At 35.3% G+C, this 19,624-nt stretch overlaps 1 long non-coding RNA gene across 1 annotated transcript; it reads right to left on the bottom strand.

Annotated features, from left to right (window-relative positions):
• Positions 1–1,257: 1,257 nt before the first annotated feature.
• Positions 1,258–17,771, bottom strand: LOC117296466. Its single transcript, XR_004519765.1, has 3 exons — positions 17,746–17,771; positions 13,617–13,824; positions 1,258–1,289 (listed from the first exon to the last, which is right to left on the bottom strand). It is a non-coding gene; the product is annotated as an uncharacterized LOC117296466 (long non-coding RNA).
• Between the last annotated feature and the right edge of the window lie 1,853 nt (positions 17,772–19,624).

Raw genomic sequence — 19,624 nt, 5'->3', positions numbered from 1 at the left:
AAGTTCAATGAAACACTTCAATCAGAAGGTACTGCTGTAATGAGATGACAAGTTAGCTCCAAATGATTGGTTGGAATAATGAGCCAACATGAATGTCAAATTTTGATCATGCCTAATATCTGTCGAACCAATAAGGGTTTCTACAATCTACATTCAATTTAATAGATCATGATACTGCATTGTGTTTTTCTCTAAGTTTAAAGACTAGTTTAGTACGGGCACTTGCAAACTCATTGGAGTTTTCTGGGCATGTAGTGTACCTGACTCAAGTTCTGATGGGAGTGATTTACTTTGAGTCAAATATTGGCACTGTGTCCTTGAGCAAAACACTCGATGATAACTGTTTCATCCTTCTGATGGGATGTATAGGTGTAGGCTCCATGTGTTGTAAAATAAGGAACCAAATACACTTTATTATTCAGAGAAGGGGTTTGCCCCAGCAGTGTTTCTGGCAAGGTTGACAGCAGACTACGCTGCATCACCTTAACAAATCTTAACAAGGTTCTATAAATGGCTCTCATGAATTAAACTAAGCTCTTAATACCTGAAGTGATATGAAACGCCTTTCTGAGGTAGTAAAAGAGCTAAGAACTGAGTATTTTTTTATATTTTGTTAAAACAAATTGGATGCTGTGCTTTGACTTTGTAACCAGGCACATGGAGAAAATGTTTGAAGCCTTTTCCACCAAATTACCTAAAGGCTTGCCTTGTAATTATAAGTTCAAAAAGAGGAATAACGATTGTAGTTGTTGAGATGCCTTTTCCTTTCTCTATACACTAGGAGACACATTCTGCATATAATTTCTGTTTGGCCAGAACAGAAATTACAAAAACATTGTGGTAAATTTCAATGGAGTTGCTGCAATTTGTTTCAAAAAGTGATAAAGGCAAACTTTCAAATCATTTCCAAAAAGTTTTCAACAAGTCGATTTGCTGTTCCAAGTTTGCTGAATCTCAGCATTTGTTTGAACAACAAGTTTAGCGGGTTTAGGCATAACTTAGCAAAATATTCCACTCTCAGCTTGATTCAAAAAGTAAATACACATTTCTAGCTGGTTAAGGCCTTTTCTACCATGTGCCTGGCTCTTAAGTTTATAACCTTTCAACTACCATAGATTTGCTCTTCCATTATGACACACTGCATAACAGGTTCCCATTGCCTTGTTGTGATTTACTGAGGAGGCTGTTGCAGACCTCACTGAAGATCCAGACAAGTGAGATGAGACATCAATCATCAAGAGTTGTTCCATCCACAGCTGCTGATCCATCACCTCTACCCCAAAAGCTCACTGCAAGCAAAAAGTAATAAATGCATTAGATTTTCAAGATTGTGAAGTCTTTGAAAGACAGGGTACAGGATTACGGCGAGACTTTTGTTTGGTTCAACATTTGACCTCAATCTGATAACTCTTTGTGAACTGGAGTTTGCTCATTTGAAAAGTTATTCCAGCAAGTTGAACATTTATTGTTGTTTTTACTGAGCAACTATCAGGCATCTGCCAAGTTTTGGCTGTTTCACAATGTATTAGACTTGATGAGAACAAAGGATCAAATTCCTTAACTGAGGTGTTTTTCAAAGTTGGATTCATTATCATTACTTCCAAATTGTTCACTCAGCAATCGGACGAGCGTGATGCATACTACATCCATAACAATATCTTGGTTCTGAATATCTAACATCCTGTACCCTGCCTTGGCCCTACAGGGCGATTCAAATCCACCTTACCATGTAATTTCTAAACAATATGCATTTTCTGAAGTTAAGTTTCCAAATAGCATCAAGCATACAATGACCATATAACTCTAGACCTAATAAACGACCCAATTGAGGCATGGAATCTTCTAAACCCTCCCATCTGAGGTACCAGGAGATTATACTATAGGTTCATTTCAATTGATGTTCATTTCTGAGATCCAAACATTATCTTTACTTCCAAAATGTTCATACAGCAATCAGACAAGTGTAAAGTCAACTTAGACAGTATCTTGGTTGTGTGTGAATATCTAGTAGAAACCATGTACCCTGTCTTGGCTGAATCAAATACATCCATTTAAAATAATTCAAGGGTATGATTTATTGGTTGCAGCAGTTCATTATGATTCATAAATCACCTTGCCTATGAGGTACCAGGAGACAATGGACTAGAATTGAGGACAGAAGGCACTGTCTGGACAGTTAATGTGCTCAACTTAGGTTCATTAATTGATGTTCATTTTGGTGATCCAAATATAATTAACCTGGACTTCAAACCTCATTCATGACAACCAAATTTTAAAACAACTTTACTTTTTTGAGACCAGAGAAGAATAGTTTTGATATAAAGAGAGGAATGACACAGTGTGGAAAAGCAGGAGATGCATGTAAGATTTGGAAATCTATTTCATGTCTTATTAAGGGTCCTTAAGAGATGAAAGGCAAAATGGACCATCATAAAACAAATGAATAGTAGTTTAACTTAGTTTCAGTATTGCTAATTTTTGTGATCCATGCTCTTTAAAAAAAAAATGGAAGTGCTTCAACACCTGAGTGCAAGTTCATTGCAACTTTACTTTAAAAGCCATTTTGTCCTAATTAGTATGCACATTTTTAAGCATACTGGGTTTTCTTCCTGGGTAGAGATGAAAGGCAAGATGTCACCAAAGTAACTGAAACTCTGAATTTCAACTTAGTTTCATTGTACATGTACCTTGTTTTGTGATCTATGCTTAATCCAAAGATGAAAGCTCTTCAATATGAAATTCACCCGAGTGCAATTTCATTTCAACTTGACTTTCAATCCCATTATGTCCTAATTGGCATGCACATTACTGGTTCCAAGGTCCTTGAATTTGAGAAGTGGAAATCGCTCTACTTGAAAAGAGCGAGGAGAGAGAGGTCAAGAAGGTGAAGAAGGAACTGAAAATCAAATTATCGTCCCAAGTTTTATCAATAAAAATCAAGTGGGAAAATAACAACCATGTTCTTCTTACCATCTGACACTAACGCACAATAAAGGTCAAAAATCATTGATTTTGAGAAAAAGAAAAAGCTGTACTTGAAAAGAGCAAGGAAAGAAAAGGAAAAAGGGGATGCAAGGAATTAGAAAGCCAAGTACACCAGCCCAAATCGTTATCAATGAAAAACACAAGTGAATTCAAAAGAGATGTATTCTGTTTTGACATGTCGCTGTTGGTAAAATAAAGAAAGTTCTCGAGTTTGCAGAGACCTTGTAAATCAAAATCAAATGAGTGATAAATATATGTTCTTCTATGCCTCACATGTATGTCTAATAGGAGACTTTCCAACGCTAGGCGGCAGCAGACATACCGGGTAAATTTCCATTGTTTAGGTAGTTCTGAACATGCTCATAATTCTGAGAACAATGGATTTACCCGGTAAGTCTGCTGCCCTCTATCGTCCCAGAAAGTCTCCCATTGGACGTGTTAACTTTGGTGTATACAATTAGGTCAAAGTTCATAACATTTGAGAAGAGGAAAGTTTGAAGAGAGGGAAGAAGAAAAACCAAAATTACTTGCAAAGAGATTGGAAATCCAACCAATGTTTGTTTGAGATTTCACAGTGGGTTATCGGCCTCAAGAAATAAAAAGCAAATAACTCCAAAGTGGGTGAAGAAATAAAAATTGTTTTCGAAACTAAATTGTAACTATTATATTAGCGCCAATAAACCTTTCTGTGACCTAGGGGAAAAAGTTGAATAGACACAAATAATTCATGGGTGTGTTTGGTTTTTATGATCTGTTTTCTTGTACAAAACAATTTCTACTTTTAGGACATCTTGGATGAGCGACAATAAGAATAAGACTTGCACTGGACAGGGTATCGCAGCTGCATCAAGATCAGCAGCAGATCGAGATGGAGCGTAGATCTGTAATAACCACTGCAGCGCAATGTGCGCCACCGGACTGAATAGAGAGAACGTGGATGAACTTTTAGTTTTCTGTCATGAAAAGGATGATGAAGATCATGATGCATTCAGTTTCCCTTTTGTTGTCACATACAATTTTCAGCAGAAGCAAACAATTTGGAAAATGTTAACAAAAAATATACTACTGGATTAGTTCTGGACAAAAAATATCATCCGGATGAAACAAAATCTTTGGTTTACCCATGTTATTCAGTCTACCTCTAAATCCAAATTATAATTTATTATGCTCATTAAAAGGGAGTGTACACGTGTACTTTTGGAATGTAAATATTGGTTGCTAATTTTATACTGGCTGTCCAGTGGTGGTTTTTGGAAGGATTTTCAAATTGCCATGTTTAAAAATGTTTTTAAAACATCTTTTGAATAAAAAATATATACAATGAAAAACATAATTTAAAATAAAAATTACTTAACTTTGCTTTGAACACGTACTTTCCCTTTTTAATGAAAAACAAATGAAAACTTGCATAACAAATTTTCAAATGTTTAAATCCCTACTAAAATTTAGAGTACATCTTTACAAATACAGCTATCCTAGCCACATGCATTAGTTAATAATACAATAGTTACATGTAGTTGGAATCAGCAGATGGAATGAAATGCTGTCTGGGATGAGAGGCTGAGTGCAATAAGTTCATCTTCATTCAACTCTATTGATAATAGTTCTCTTGTTGCTGAATGTCATTCCATTCCTTGAAATTAGTCTTTGCAATCTGTCGTTTTAAAGGGGTATCCAGTGGTTATTGATAACAGGTTAGTTGATGTTGTTGAATGTGCTTCCATTCCTTGAAATCATCAAACTGTATTCAATCATTTTGAAGGTGTCCAGTGGTTATTGACGACAGTCAAGTTGATGTTGAATGTGATTCCATTCCTTGAAATCATCAAACTGTATTCAATCATTTTGAAGGGTCTCCAGTGGTTATCCATAACAGGTTAGTTGATGTTGTTGAATGTGATTCCATTCCTTGAAATCAACAAACTGTATTCAATCATTTTGAAGGGTCTCCAGCGGTTATCCATAACAGGTTAGTTGATGTTGTTGAATGTGATTCCATTCCTTTAACTCAACAAACTGCATTCAATCATTTTGAAGGGTCTCCAGTGGTCATTGATAACAGGTTAGTTGATGTTGTTGAATGTGATTCCATTCCTTGAAATCAACAAACTGTATTCAATCATTTTGAAGGGTCTCCAGTGGATATTGATAACAGGTTAGTTGATGTTGTTGAATGTGATTCCATTCCTTGAAATCATCCAACTGTATTCAATCATTTTGAAGGGTCTCCAGTGGTTATCATAACAGGTTAGTTGATGTTGTTGAATGTGATTCCATTCCTTGAAATCATCAAACTGTATTCAATCATTTTGAAGGTGTCCAGTGGTTATTGACGACAGTCAAGTTGATGTTGAATGTGATTCCATTCCTTGAAATCATCAAACTGTATTCAATCATTTTGAAGGGTCTCCAGTGGTTATCCATAACAGGTTAGTTGATGTTGTTGAATGTGATTCCATTCCTTGAAATCAACAAACTGTATTCAATCATTTTGAAGGGTCTCCAGCGGTTATCCATAACAGGTTAGTTGATGTTGTTGAATGTGATTCCATTCCTTTAACTCAACAAACTGCATTCAATCATTTTGAAGGGTCTCCAGTGGTCATTGATAACAGGTTAGTTGATGTTGTTGAATGTGATTCCATTCCTTGAAATCAACAAACTGTATTCAATCATTTTGAAGGGTCTCCAGTGGATATTGATAACAGGTTAGTTGATGTTGTTGAATGTGATTCCATTCCTTGAAATCATCCAACTGTATTCAATCATTTTGAAGGGTCTCCAGTGGTTATTGATAACAGGTTAGTTGATGTTGTTGAATGTGATTCCATTCCTTGAAATCAACAAACTGTATTCAATCATTTTGAAGGGTCTCCAGTGGATATTGATAACAGGTTAGTTGATGTTGTTGAATGCGATTCCATTCCTTGAAATCATCAAACTGTATTCAATCATTTTGAAGGGTCTCCAGTGGTTATTGATAACAGGTTAGTTGATGTTGTTGAATGTGATTCCATTCCTTGAAATCAACAAACTGTATTCAATCATTTTGAAGGGTCTCCAGTGGTTATTGATAACAGGTTAGTTAATGTTGTTGAATGTGATTCCATTCCTTGAAATCAGAGTGCCTGCATTGGGAGCAGGATTGATGAACAGGTTGTAAGGATCTTGATGCAATCAATACGCTATTAGCAATGAATACATTCATCCTCCATTGGTTTCAAGCGTCTTGTAACGACTGGGTCCTTGGTGTCAGCATGTCCTCAGTACTGCAATACTGTATGTTGTAAGTCTTCTCCAGGTTTGTCAATCTCGATCTTCTCTTCCACAAAATCTCACTTGTTCTGAAGGTAATGTTCACTGTCTCATTTGAATGCATATCTCTGGGAAAAGTTGAAGCAGACAGTGGTAACTTTGTTCTAGTTCTCCATGTGTCTGAATATCTCATTTGAAGGATGGTCCGTCATTACATCATTCCAAAAGCTAAATGTTTTCTCTGCTCAGTTCGTATTGTTGTTACCGCAAACGACCCTTAACCCCGGGTATAGGGGCCCAACCAGGTGGAACCACCGAGGGAAAGTGGACCTGTAACATTGCGTGGGCAGGAGTGTCAATCCTGAAGTAGCTCCTGCTACCCGCTACCCTTACAAAGTCCCTAAAGCAGCATGTGACCAGGATAGCATTAAAACATATTTAAGAATCAGCTGTGGGTTTCACTGTTCATTCACACAAATAATACTTTGTTTAATTATTGCAATAATTTGTTTTCTCCTGTGTAGTTCTCAGAATTGAACAGAGGCAGAGTAAAATGTTAACCCTATACAGCTGCTAATAAGAAAATTATTTGACCCAAAAAATGAAATAAACTTTTTTACGGGAAAACTTTGATTGATTTTGACTACTGTATTAAGAGAACTCAATGGGATATGGTTTTACTTATGTACGATATAATTTTAAACTTGCAAGATTTGTTCTTGCCTCAGAAATAATAGTTTTTGTTTTACTTTTAAATTTGGTTCATAATTATTACTTTTTGTGTTTCATGGCATGTACTGTAAAGTGGAAACTTCTTCAAAATACCATTTGATATTATTTGTTTACATACATAGGTTTAACTTGTACCTGACCTCCCCCGCCCTGCCTCGCCCCACCATAGGACAAATTTAACATTGTGTGCAATAAGTCTTCTTAAAAGTCTTCACTGAAACTACTCTTTCAACCTTCATTTTCCAAGAAACTTTTAATGTTCTTTATGGATCTTTAAGAAACAATATTTCACAGATCCACTCTAATGATACCAGAAACAGACAAAAGCCAGTTCTGACAGAGTTATTAATTTATTATTTCAGTTGGAGAGAAGTGATCATGGCAATGGTAAATATGACTTTGTGCTCAGGCAACCTTTCATGTAGATTACAGCAGTCAGGATTTGAACTCACTACTCTTACGGCCATCACCGGAAGAATCCAAGTCCAGTCTGAACCACTTTCAATAATGATCTCCTTTTTGATGTTGTCTAATTGCAGTCATGAGTCGGACTCACTAATCTCACGACCACCGTTGCAAGAATCTAAGTCCAGTTATTGACAGCTCTTAATATCTTACTTTAGTCAACTCATCACTCTTACTGTTTCTTCTGTTCCCTTATGATTTTAACTATTTCACATTCATGATTCAAAGGAGCACTCTGACGAAAGTTGCCTCAAAATCAAAGTCCATTTTATACCATGCCATTTGTTGAGTGATGGTACATGACTATGTACAATCAACAGTTACAACAACTTTTACAGAAATAATACTCCGTTCATGATTGATATATACTGCAAATACACATCAGGTATTTTGAAGATTCTTAAGCTGCTTATTGCACATCTACAAACGTTTCAGCTCATGACAAACTATGGTTTCTATGTCTTCTTTCTAAAACTTCTGAATAGTGAATCTCATTTCATAACTGCAGTAAAAAATTGTCCTTCAAACCAAACCACAACTGGTCAAATTCAACACTATATCATTTGGAGAGTAATTGGAAACTAAAACTTAAGTTTTTTCAATCGTTCTACATTTTTCCCCACAATACTGAACATGCCATGAAGAAGCATTTAGCAGAAAACATACACTTTAGGTTAATAATTGAAATTGTTATAGAACATGACTGAATGTGACCAAGATTGATGTATTTGGCAATCATCAATAAAGTTCACCATTCTACTTATCCTAAACAATGAAGTTGACTCCAACTCCAACTTTTAGAATAATTTATTTGATTGCAATGATCAGGGCCCAACTTCGTAGAGCTGCTTAAGCAAAAAATTCATTTCTTAGTAAAATCATATTACCGGCCAAGACTCCACTCAATTGTAATGCTAACAACAGCTTAATACACGTCGTAAGCAATGTATATGGCAGGAAATTTTGGCCAGTAACATGTGTAAAATAAGCGAGCTATTTTCGTGCTTAAGCAAATTTTTTGCTTAAGCAGCTCTATGAAATTGGCCCCTGATGTTTATTTGATCATGTCTATTTGACCATTAGGTCAATAAAGAAGCACTGACAGAAGCATTGTGTCATGATTGATACTACTACATATAATATCAAAACTCTAATAGAACATGATTGATGCATTTGATGCATTTGGCAATCATGAATAAAAGTTCACCATTCTGTTTATCCTAAACATTGAAGTTGACTCCAACTACAACTTTTAGAATAATTCACTTGATTGCATTAAAACATGTCTATTTGACAATAAAGAAGCACTGACATGAAGATGTATTATACTTAATATTGCAACCTACATGGTGTCCTTATTACTTCAACAACTTTCATTTAATTTACCTTTCAAGACTTAGTTTAACCAAAAGTGTAGTTTTCATTTAGCTATCAGAATGTCATTACACAATCTTATTTGTGTTTTATTTGCACAGTTTGATGAACAAGTTGTGAAGAAATACACAAACACAGGTATAATTCCCAGGGGAGTTGAAGAAAATACAGCCTGAGCAACACAGCAAACTAATGATCTATGTCATTTTTGGTTTACTTTACATGGAAAATGTAGAAGAACATATAAGACAAAGCTCATCGATTCATTCCATTTTCCTGCATTGATTGGTTTGTCTTCTTCCAAAGGCAATACTATTTCATTTTAGTCTGAATTGATTCTATTATGTATTGACATTCAGGAATATTCATCATTTATCAATTAGAATTACTCAGAATATTTATTCAAATTTTAAGTTTTTGGTATACTTATTCATCTCAAATAAAAGATTGAATGTTTTTAGTGTGTTTTCTTTAACTTTTCGATTTGCAGTCTGGTTTCAGACTTATTATTCTCACGATCCTCACCACAAGAATTCAAGTCCAATCTGACTTCCGAGTTTGGTTCAAACATAATGTACATACTTAAGAGGACAGGCTTTTGTCCAATCCACCCGACCCCCACCCAAAAAAATTAACAACATTAAAGGGATGGTAAATCTTTGGATTGTGCTTACTCCAATCCTCTAATTTTAACAAAAACACATTTTTTTTCAGAAAAATAAATCCTACATGTAAACATGTAAGTCAAATGAGTGTTTTTACATAATTATGTCAGAATTAGTGTTTTAAAAGGTGAGTTGTTACATGTACGTTTTGTACATATTTTTAACTACAGTTCCTTTTTCTTGCCAAAAAAGTGAAAAGGACTAGTGAAACAAGTTTCAGTTTTTCAAACAGCATTTCATTCCATAATATTTTGATGTTTTTCTCTTTGATGATCTCCTAAACATTACCAAGCCTTATATTATCTCACAATGAATTCCCAATCAATACAGAAACACAGCTAGACTGAACAACCACGGATCAGGGCCCAATTTCATAAAGCCTGTAAGCACAAAAATTTGCTTAGCATGAAGTTTCTTGCTTGATAAAAACAGGATTACCAACCAAATTTTCATGCATTGCACATTGCTTGTTACTGGTATTCAGCTGTCCTTTGCTTATCCAGAAAATCATGTGGAAATTTGTTTTTATCAAGGAAGAAATTTCATGCTAAGCAAATTTTTGTGCTTACAGGCTTTATGAAGTTGGGCCCAGACAACAAGATGTTTACACAATGAGAGTGTATAAAGAAACAAATCTGTCTGCCGAATAATTGTGTTTGTCACTGATGGGGATAGAACAGAGGCAACTCTGAAGCAAATTGCAATTATTATAAGTCTTACTTAGTCTTAGAGCAAATTGATCTAAATCTTGTCCAAAATCAATGACAGAAACTCAAAGTCAAACACTACTTAGAAAACTCCAAACAATTCAGTTTGAATCATGGAATCAATTGTATAATGAACAAAAAGAGAATAAGATCTGGGGTTTATACAAATATTTTCGCAAACATCTTATAATTCGTAGATAAACTTTTTGATGAAGAAAGTTTTATCTCCGCTAGAGGAACCATTTTAAATACATATTTTTTACATTAATTGTTTTAAATTAAATGTCTTATTTTTGTTTTTGCTGAAAGCCTTTTATGACTACAAAAAAAGCCACAAGATATCAAAAGCTATAGCAATGTCAACTCTGAGCATGGGCGATTATGACGTGGAAATTATATACATGGCGTTGAAATTTGGTGCTATAATTCTTAGCGAGACACAAAATAAAAAAGTTTCGGAGGAGAATAAGCATATTCATAGCAGATACATTTTTAGAAACTTAGTTAGGCAGATAATTTTAGGTGGTGTTGGGAGTGAAATGAAGAGTAGTGCCTCAACATTCTACCAGATTTATAAGGAAGAAAGTATAGAAACAAAGGAGCTGTTGGAGGTTGAATGAAGAGCAGTGTCTCAACATTCTACCAAATTTATAAGGAAGAAAGCATAGAAACAAAGGAGCTGTTGGAGGTTGAATGAAGAGCAGTGTCTCAACATTCTACCAGATTTATAAGGAAGAAAGTATAGAAACAAAGGAGCTGTTGGAGGTTGAATGAAGAGCAGTGTCTCAACATGCCAACAGATTTATAAGAAAAAAGTATAGAAACAAAGGAGCTGTTAGAGGTTGAATGTAGAGTTTTAACCGAAGGAATGATAGCACTGTCATTGCCATGGTAACAACTGGAATCAACCATCCATGAGTGGAAAGTAACCAGTATTTTGGCAACTAGTGTTGAAATTGTGTGTATACCAATGAGGACAAAATGCAAACTGCCAAATCTAGTGCTAATTAGAACTATGTTTGACATTTGGACCGTGAAGACCATGGTGTAGTTATACTTCTTGTAATAAATAGATGAAAGACAGAGACTGCCACGACCAAATAACCAATAAGACTTCTAAAAGAGCTCCATTTGTCAGTCTACAGTATGTCTCATGACATATTAATGTTTGTACCAAAGAAGACCATGGTGTAATTATACTTCTTGTAAGGTAGATCAAATAGATGAAAGACAGAGACTGCAAAGATAAAATAACCAATAAGACTATAAGATTGTCAGTCTACAATGTATATCTCATGACATATTAATGTTTGTACCAAAGAAGACCATGGTGTAATTATACTTCTTGTAAGGTAGATCAAATAGATGAAAGACAGAGACTGCAAAGACAAAATAACCAATAAGACTATAAGATTGTCAGTCTACAATGTATATCTCATGACATATTAATGTTTGTACCAAAGAAGACCATGGTGTAGTTATATACTTCTTGCAAGGTAGAATATAAATAGATGAAAGAAAGCGAGTACCAATATGAACTTCATTTTCCAGTGTATGTCTCATGACCTTGCTCATGTTTGACATGTTTTGACCAAGAAGACCAAGACATAACTATACTTCTTGAAAAGTAGAACAATTAGATGAAAAAGAGGATGCCAAGACCTACTAATAACCAATGAGCTTCATTTTCCACTGTATGTCTCATGACCTTGCTCATAAAAGAAGACCAAGGCATAATTATGCTTATCGAAAGTAGAATAACTAGATGAAAAAGAGGATGCCAAGACCTAATGAGCAATATGAGCTTCATTTTTCAATCTATGTCTTATGACCTTGCACATAAATGTTTGACAAATTTGGACCAAGGCAGAGGTGTCACACTTCTTGTTAAATAGAAATAACAAATGATGGAGAAAAAAATATGATAATTAGACCTTATAGCAGAGCTGCTGACACTTGCAACTGGAAACTAATTAGAATTATATTTAACATAATGGGGAACACATTTTCATAATGAGGAACGATAAGTAAATTTTTACGATGAGTTTCATTTGTCAGTCTAAGACTGGAGAAAGACATGGCGTATAAATGTATGAAAATACTGTTGTTGATCAGTAATTCACTTAAATTATGTTCGGAACATAAACTGTGAGCACAAAATGTGAACCCATCATTCAAGTAGTACCTCAAGTATGTCAAGTAGTACCTCAAGATACTAATCGAGTTGCCTATACTAATGTAATTCGAATGCTACATAAAAAGTTCAGTTCTGGTGATGAACTGTGATTGTTGAAGTTAAAAAAATTAATTTGCATTGTTTAACTTTCTGTGATAGCAAACATGCACTATAGCCCCCTATATTTAGATAGTTTATGTATTTAATTTTTAATTTTTAAAGCAATTTGAATTTGATGACAACCTCATTGAATTTAATAAACCAAGAAAGATAACAAAATCTTTACTCGTATAAAATACATTTCAAATGGATACCAACCTCAATTGGGTCACCTACACTGTGATAATTGAAGTCTGTTTTGATTTTACAATAATTTAACAACAGATGATGCGGTTAATGTTACTCTTGAACTGAACCAAGTTAAACTCCATCATTACATATTATTTCAACAATTTCCTCTATCAGACTACATCTTAAACTCACCCCTTACTGAGATGGTAGAAAGCTGGCTGTAAGGTATAAACAGGTTATTGGACAACAATTGTACAAACATATAATATGGAACAACTCTTCTTCACTCCATTCAAAGAGTGGCAGCAACATCGCTATATTGCACTGTTTGCTTATCTTTTGTAACCTAACTGTTACACTTAATTGGGAAGAAAATTGCTCTCGGATCCTCTGATTCTATTAAACAAAAAATGAAATCTCGACAAAGTTTCTTGGTTTCAGAGCAAGTCTTGTCAGTGTTAAACCTGTCTATGTGGTTTACTACCCATGGATGGAATAACTTGTATTTTACTCGCTGGCAAAGATCTTTGGAAACTTGACAGCTCTCAATAATTTCATCAAACACCAACACAGGCTTATATCTTTGCTTTGGAAAGGACAAGGGCACCAAGGCATTTTCTCCTTGGTAAAGGGCACTCTATGCTGAAATTGTAAAATTCTACTGTAGCATTTCAGGGACACCAAGGCAATGACCAGGGGGCACGGAGGCAATCGCTGTTGCCACAGAGAAGTATCAGGCCTGCCAACGTTCATAAACATGAGTTAGGCTGACCTGAGCTTGAATTTTTCATTGGAAAAGGAGATCTTTCATTTGAAAATCCCTTTGACTTTAACGAATGAAATTCCTTCATGGTTCAAGATCGGTTCATTTGGTACTTTTACGGATAGTGTTTCCATTGGTACGCCCATCAGAGGTATTGATTTAAAACCACAAAAGAATTAATGCTCATTAGATTCGTAACTCACCTGCTAAGATTCATGTTGAAGATTGATGTCACATTAGGAGGGTCTTTGGTGACATTTACACAGTACGACTTTCATCTGGATGAAAGCTCAGGTAACACTTGGTGATGTCTCAGATCCAACAAGACAATTAGAATGGTGAGGCCAGTGTGACATCCATGTGTGGTGAAGTTGCTATCTCACACTCTCTGATATAGGCTCGTCGAGATCACTGCGTGAGAATGAAATGCATAATGATTAAAGACTCTGGACACTATTGGTAATTGTCAAAGACCAGTCTTCTCACTTGGTGTATCTCAACATATGAACAAAAAAACAAACCTGTGAAAATTTGAACTCAATTGGCATGGTTGTTGAAGTTATGAGATAATAAAGGAAGAAAAAACAACCTTGTCACCAAAGTTTTGTGCTTTCAGATGCTTGATTTTGAGACCTCAAATTCTAATTCTGAGGTATCAAAATCAAATTCGTGGAAACTTATCTTTCTCGAAAACTATGTTACTTCAGAGGGTAGGGAGTCGTTTCCCCCAATGTTTTATACTATCAACCTCTCCCCATTACTCATCACCAAGTAAGGTTTTATGGTAGTAATTATTTTGAGTAATTACCAATAGTGTCCATCCATGTGCCTTTAAGAAATAAATGAGATCTTCTGAGGAAAGTAATCTAATGGGAGTAATGGTGACTTGATTTTGAAGTAATCAAAAACATTTTATGTGACAAGCTAGACTCATCAGTAGTCCTTGAATGACAAGGAATTCAACAATATTTAAAAGGGGAGTATAGGACCCCAACTGGTCACTGGGTATCCAACTGAGTATACTTTAGCCCCACTTGTGTAGCCTTGGCCACACAAAGTGGGGCTAAGTCTACTTTGGCACTATCCATCGAATCCCCCACGAATTTTCCAAGTTATGCAGCTCCTCCTCCCCATATATACCAACGAATAAATAAGATCAACACTGACAATAGGGACGTCGCCCGGTCACGTGACTGGCGAACAATTTGACGAAGTTTTAATTTGCGACGGTGTCATATTTCAGTTCCAAAAATTTTTTTTTACGAAATGGTGTAGAATAAAAGTATGTTAATAATGTAAAACTTTTGAGAAATTCGTTTTCTAGTACTTGACAAAATGTTAGAATAATTAGAAATTTACTTTCCGAGAAAAGAGAAGAAAAAATCCGTACTTTTCGTTAATTCGCACCCCGTCAGCGCGCAGTTCATTTCTTGTCCCTGAATTGCCATGCGTGATGAAGTTTTTCTTTGGGCTGTCGTACGGCCGTAAATACGTCCAAAAATATCGAAATACCCCTTAAAATGAAGCTTAGATGTTAGGCTTTTTAATTATGGCTAAGTCCACTTTGCCATAATTAATCTTAAACTATTGAAACAATATTAAAATGTTTGTTGAAGGGGATTTTAACGATCGCGACTTAGCTCACCATCGCGACGCATACCAAACGAAAGACCGTGTTCTATTCTACAAAATGGTGGCCGTAGCTAAGTTGAGGAACGAGGCGGTTTTCAGCTACAGCGCCTTTTCCATGAGGGGTCGCTCAAGAATCTGTAGCTATTCGGTTGCAAGGTTGTGTACAGAGCTAGATGTCTAGTTTTGACCTCTCGTAAAGAGTCATTCATAAATCCCACTACAGCGCAGTGTACATGGTGACGTCATCGCGCCGAAACCAGACTTGCGCAATGAAGCTGCAAAATGGCAGTTACTGCGCCGCGTGGGTCTTATATTTGTTTACACTCCATTATTCATTCGTGAAGAGCGGACGTGTATTGAGAATTGCAAGTGTTTATTGATCAAAGTGCAGAATATTTGCGGGAAATTTGAACTTTTTAGAGAGAACTTTTGTTTGTTGACAAAGAATATTCACATTATTTTCGTAAAAAAGAAATTGAACTTGTTTTTCGTCCGTCAAAATTGTTTTTTTTTCTTCGGATTTCGGTGATCCATATTCAGCAGTTTAAATTGCAAACTTTCTAATCTCCAATTTCACACATTTTATTCTGCAACTTAGCTTTGTTACTTGATTTTTGACTAAATATTATTAAGTTTTATTGTTATCTTTCAATTAAACATTTACTCTGTTATTTATCTTTGTTGTTTGACATTTTTTACATTTTGAGAAGTTGTTCATTTTAACATTTACTCTGTTGTGTTCATGTATGATGTTGATATAGCTGTGTTTTTGAAATTTTCACATTATTTTAAATATTGACCTTTTGAGAAGTTGAATTTAACATTAACTTTGTTGTGTTATTTACCTCTTCTTGACATTTTTCACAATTAAATATTTGACTTTTGAGAAGTTAATTTAACATTTAGTCCTACTCAGTTAAGTATTTAAGTATTGTTCAACTTAACATTTACTCTAGTCTAGGTGTGTTACTTAGCTTTTTTTATTTGGCAGTTTTGACAATTAAATATTGACTTTTTGATAACTTTTATTGTTATTGTTCATTTTAATATTACTCGGCACATACTAACAGGTGTTATCATTTTTGAGCATTCCTATTGAGAAGTTCTGTTGTGTTACCTTTGTGATAATTACTAATGGCTAGTTTGCAGTACTTTTGTGATGAGGTGAGCATTGGTGTGAGTGATTTGAACCGTATGAAAGCTGGTGAAGTAGATGAGGTTGTAATTGAAAATGCGACATTATTTATTAGTTTTACACAGCAGGTGTCAAATTACGGGCAATTAGGCTCAATTTGCATATTTTGAAAAATAACAATAATTAAGATAATGAGAATTATGTTTTTGTTGTTTAATAACCTTAAAGGCATCTTACTTTTCTAATCCTTGTCCAAAAATGAAGGTGATCAGATATTTACTTTTTGAGCTATGCGCTTTTGAAAACACGAGTTAATTCATTATATCTGGCAGGTGTCAAAATACAGATAATTAGCATGATTTGCATATTTTGAACAAGAAAAAAAATTATTTAGATAAGGGAATTTTGTTATTGTTGTTTAAAAACCTTAATGGCATCTCCCTTTTCTATCCCTTGTCCAAATATGAAGCTGGTTAGAGATTTCCTTTTAGAGATATGCACTTTTGAAAATGCAAGGTATATTCGCTGTTTGTTTATCTCAGCGGGGAGTCAGATTACACGGGTAATTAGGCCTAATTTGCATATTTTCAAAAATAACAATAATTAAGTTCATGGGAATTTTTAGTTGTCATTAAGTAACCTCAAATGCATCCCACTTTTCTACCCCTAGTCCAAAAATGAAGGTGGCCAGTCAATTACTTTTTGAGATATGCTCTTCTGAGAACTGTTGTTTATTCATTGTTTATTTGTTTATACGAAAGATCAAGATATGCACTTTGAGTAATCCCTGGGGACTTTGAGTCCATTTTTGAGGTCTGTTAATTCAAAATCCACGCAATCAAATTGGTTTTTTTCTTCAGTTCTCATAACACTTTTTGCCTGGAACCAGAATATTTCAGTTTTGTGTAACTAAAAAGTCTAATTTGTTAATTAGGATTTTATTAAAATTGTTATTTGTTTGTTTGTTGTTTACTTTAGTTGCTAGGCAACGACCACGACTCTGAACTTGACACTAAATAACCACAACTCTGGAACCCCTTGACCGATTTTCTTCAAACAACCACCAAATAACTCCATTTACTGAATTCTTTCATACTAGCCACATTTCAAAGCTATAGAACAAACATTGAAATTCTGGTTGCCATCCCTACTGACAACAAACCTTTAGGCCTAAGCATGCTAAGGCCGACCATTGTTCATAATTAATATAGGCTTCCGTTTATTATATTATTGTTTATAAAAGGAGTACGGGGCTAGGTGTTTACTACTCCTAGAACTTTTTCGGTTTCGTCCGGCTATCGTCTGACGAACCCGAAATAGTTCTAGGAGTAGGTGTTTACCACGTAAGGCTACCTGTATGCCGCATGTGCCATTTATCCACAAAAAAGCAAAGCCTCCAGGGGAAGGTGCAACAAATGTTGAAATTATTTGGCTTTTGAAGCCAACTTTTACCGGGAAAACTGAGCTCAGGTTTGGGTAGGACACATTAGGTTTAATTTCCACGGGTTTCCAGGTGGTATGGGTCAAATTAATGCGACTTTTGTATCAAAATAATTCCTCCTTACCTTCTGCTTGAACTGCAAAATCGCCATTTTGTATCCCGAAAGGGCGTGTTTAATGGAGGGTTTTGTGACGACACATTCCGAGCTGTCAGTCATTTCTGCTATTTGCATATCTTGACACAAAATAATACCGTCTGCCATGTAGATTTATTGAAAATGAACTCATTTCCCGTTATCCTTGTAATTTTAAAAGATGTCACCTTTGAAGAATATTGGAAATTCACAGTAGTTTTCATATGTGTAGTTGTAAAGTTTTACAAATGTTCATATTTGGTGAAGAAGTATGGGGCGCCGTCTGTCAACTAATTGTTTGACATGTTTTTACCAGATAAAAACCATAAAGTGTTGCAAAATCTTTTTTTTTATGGTTTACATACCAGTAGTATTTGTTGTGTGTAAAGTTTATGGTTTACAAACCATGAACATGCAATAAACATTACAAATCATGGTTCATAAACCATGAAAGTTTACGCATCTTAAAAACATGGTTGATAAACCGTGGTATTGTTTTCTTTCGTTATTCTCTTGCAAATTAGACAGCCATTGAGGCAAAATTTTTACAGGTATGTTATGCATACATTTTTGAACACAGAATACTGGCCTTTGATAATACCAAACGTGTCCAGAGCCTAAGAAGCAGGCGTCATTGAGCAGACTACAAACTCGTGCCACCAAAAAAAGTCACCTTTGAACTCTTGTGCATGACTACTCGGCGGGCAAACAACTCCCGTTTAAAAATAGAACAGGGCGCGTGGTAATTGAAACGCTCATTAGTATGCAGCTAGTAGTAGAGAAGTAGGGTAAAAATGCACTGTCTGGCACGAATATTGTTTCAACAAGTGTAGTTATAGTGACTATAAGCAAAGACGATCTATTAGGCCTCACCTTTTACACAGTTCAAGGGGACATTAAACAACAAACGAGTCATCAGATGCAAAACAAACGAACAGGTCCACACTTGCTCAGTTGTAACTGTTGGGTCATTAGTTATTGCTTTAAGACAACTAAAAATTGTTTTAATTAAACATGTCTGACAAGTAGGCCTATATGAACTTTCTGGTTTGAAGGAACGAACTCTGAATATCAAGTTCTCGTTTCGGGTCTGATCCAGAAGAGTTTTATCCAACCAATGTAGTTGATTATTTCCAGTTTGTGGTGACATGGTTAAAATCGAGGCCATTTCCAACTTTTCACAATTCAATAGTGTTGTAACAGAGCATCAAGTCTGCTAAAAGCCCCGTTCAAATTGGCGAGTATCACTATCACATGAATAATTGAGTAAATGTCTGACGGTTTAGGGTCGGGTGGTTTGGGGTGGTGTATGCAGTGAGTAATAAATGGGTGGGTGGTTTAGGGCGGTTAGTGGGTAAAAATGGTCGGGTGGTTTAGGGCGGCACAGTGAGTAGTAATGGTCGGGTGGTTTAAGGCCATAGGGCATTTTAGATACCATAAAACTGATATACATCATGATTATCATTTTCACCACCTGAGACAATAACGGCCACATGTGGCTTGAATATATTGAGCTAAACGATCGACTTTTAAAAATCCTAAAATCAGGAAACCAAGAGAAATCAGATCTTTTTCAGATTTTTTGTCTTCATAACTGTCTTGTGAAAGTTGCCCGGAGTAAACAAACTTTTACAGTCAACAAATTCTGTGTTGAGTTTTGTTGTTGGATGCGTACATTTAAACAATTGAACAGAAGTTTTCAATATTTTAAGAAGTTTTCATAGATTAGCAGATTTCCAAGAAATAGGCAATTCTTGTCATCATAGAAATGAAAGACTTGGCTTGTGTCTTGACCTAAGCCTATAATAATGTTTGAAATGATGCAGTGAATCTGTAAATCTGTAAGACAGCAATATCCTAATGCCCTGCT

The sequence above is a fragment of the Asterias rubens genome, chromosome 11, assembly GCF_902459465.1.
Source record: "Asterias rubens chromosome 11, eAstRub1.3, whole genome shotgun sequence".
Taxonomy (NCBI): domain Eukaryota; kingdom Metazoa; phylum Echinodermata; class Asteroidea; order Forcipulatida; family Asteriidae; genus Asterias; species Asterias rubens.
This window is presented reverse-complemented; position numbering and strand designations above follow the sequence as displayed.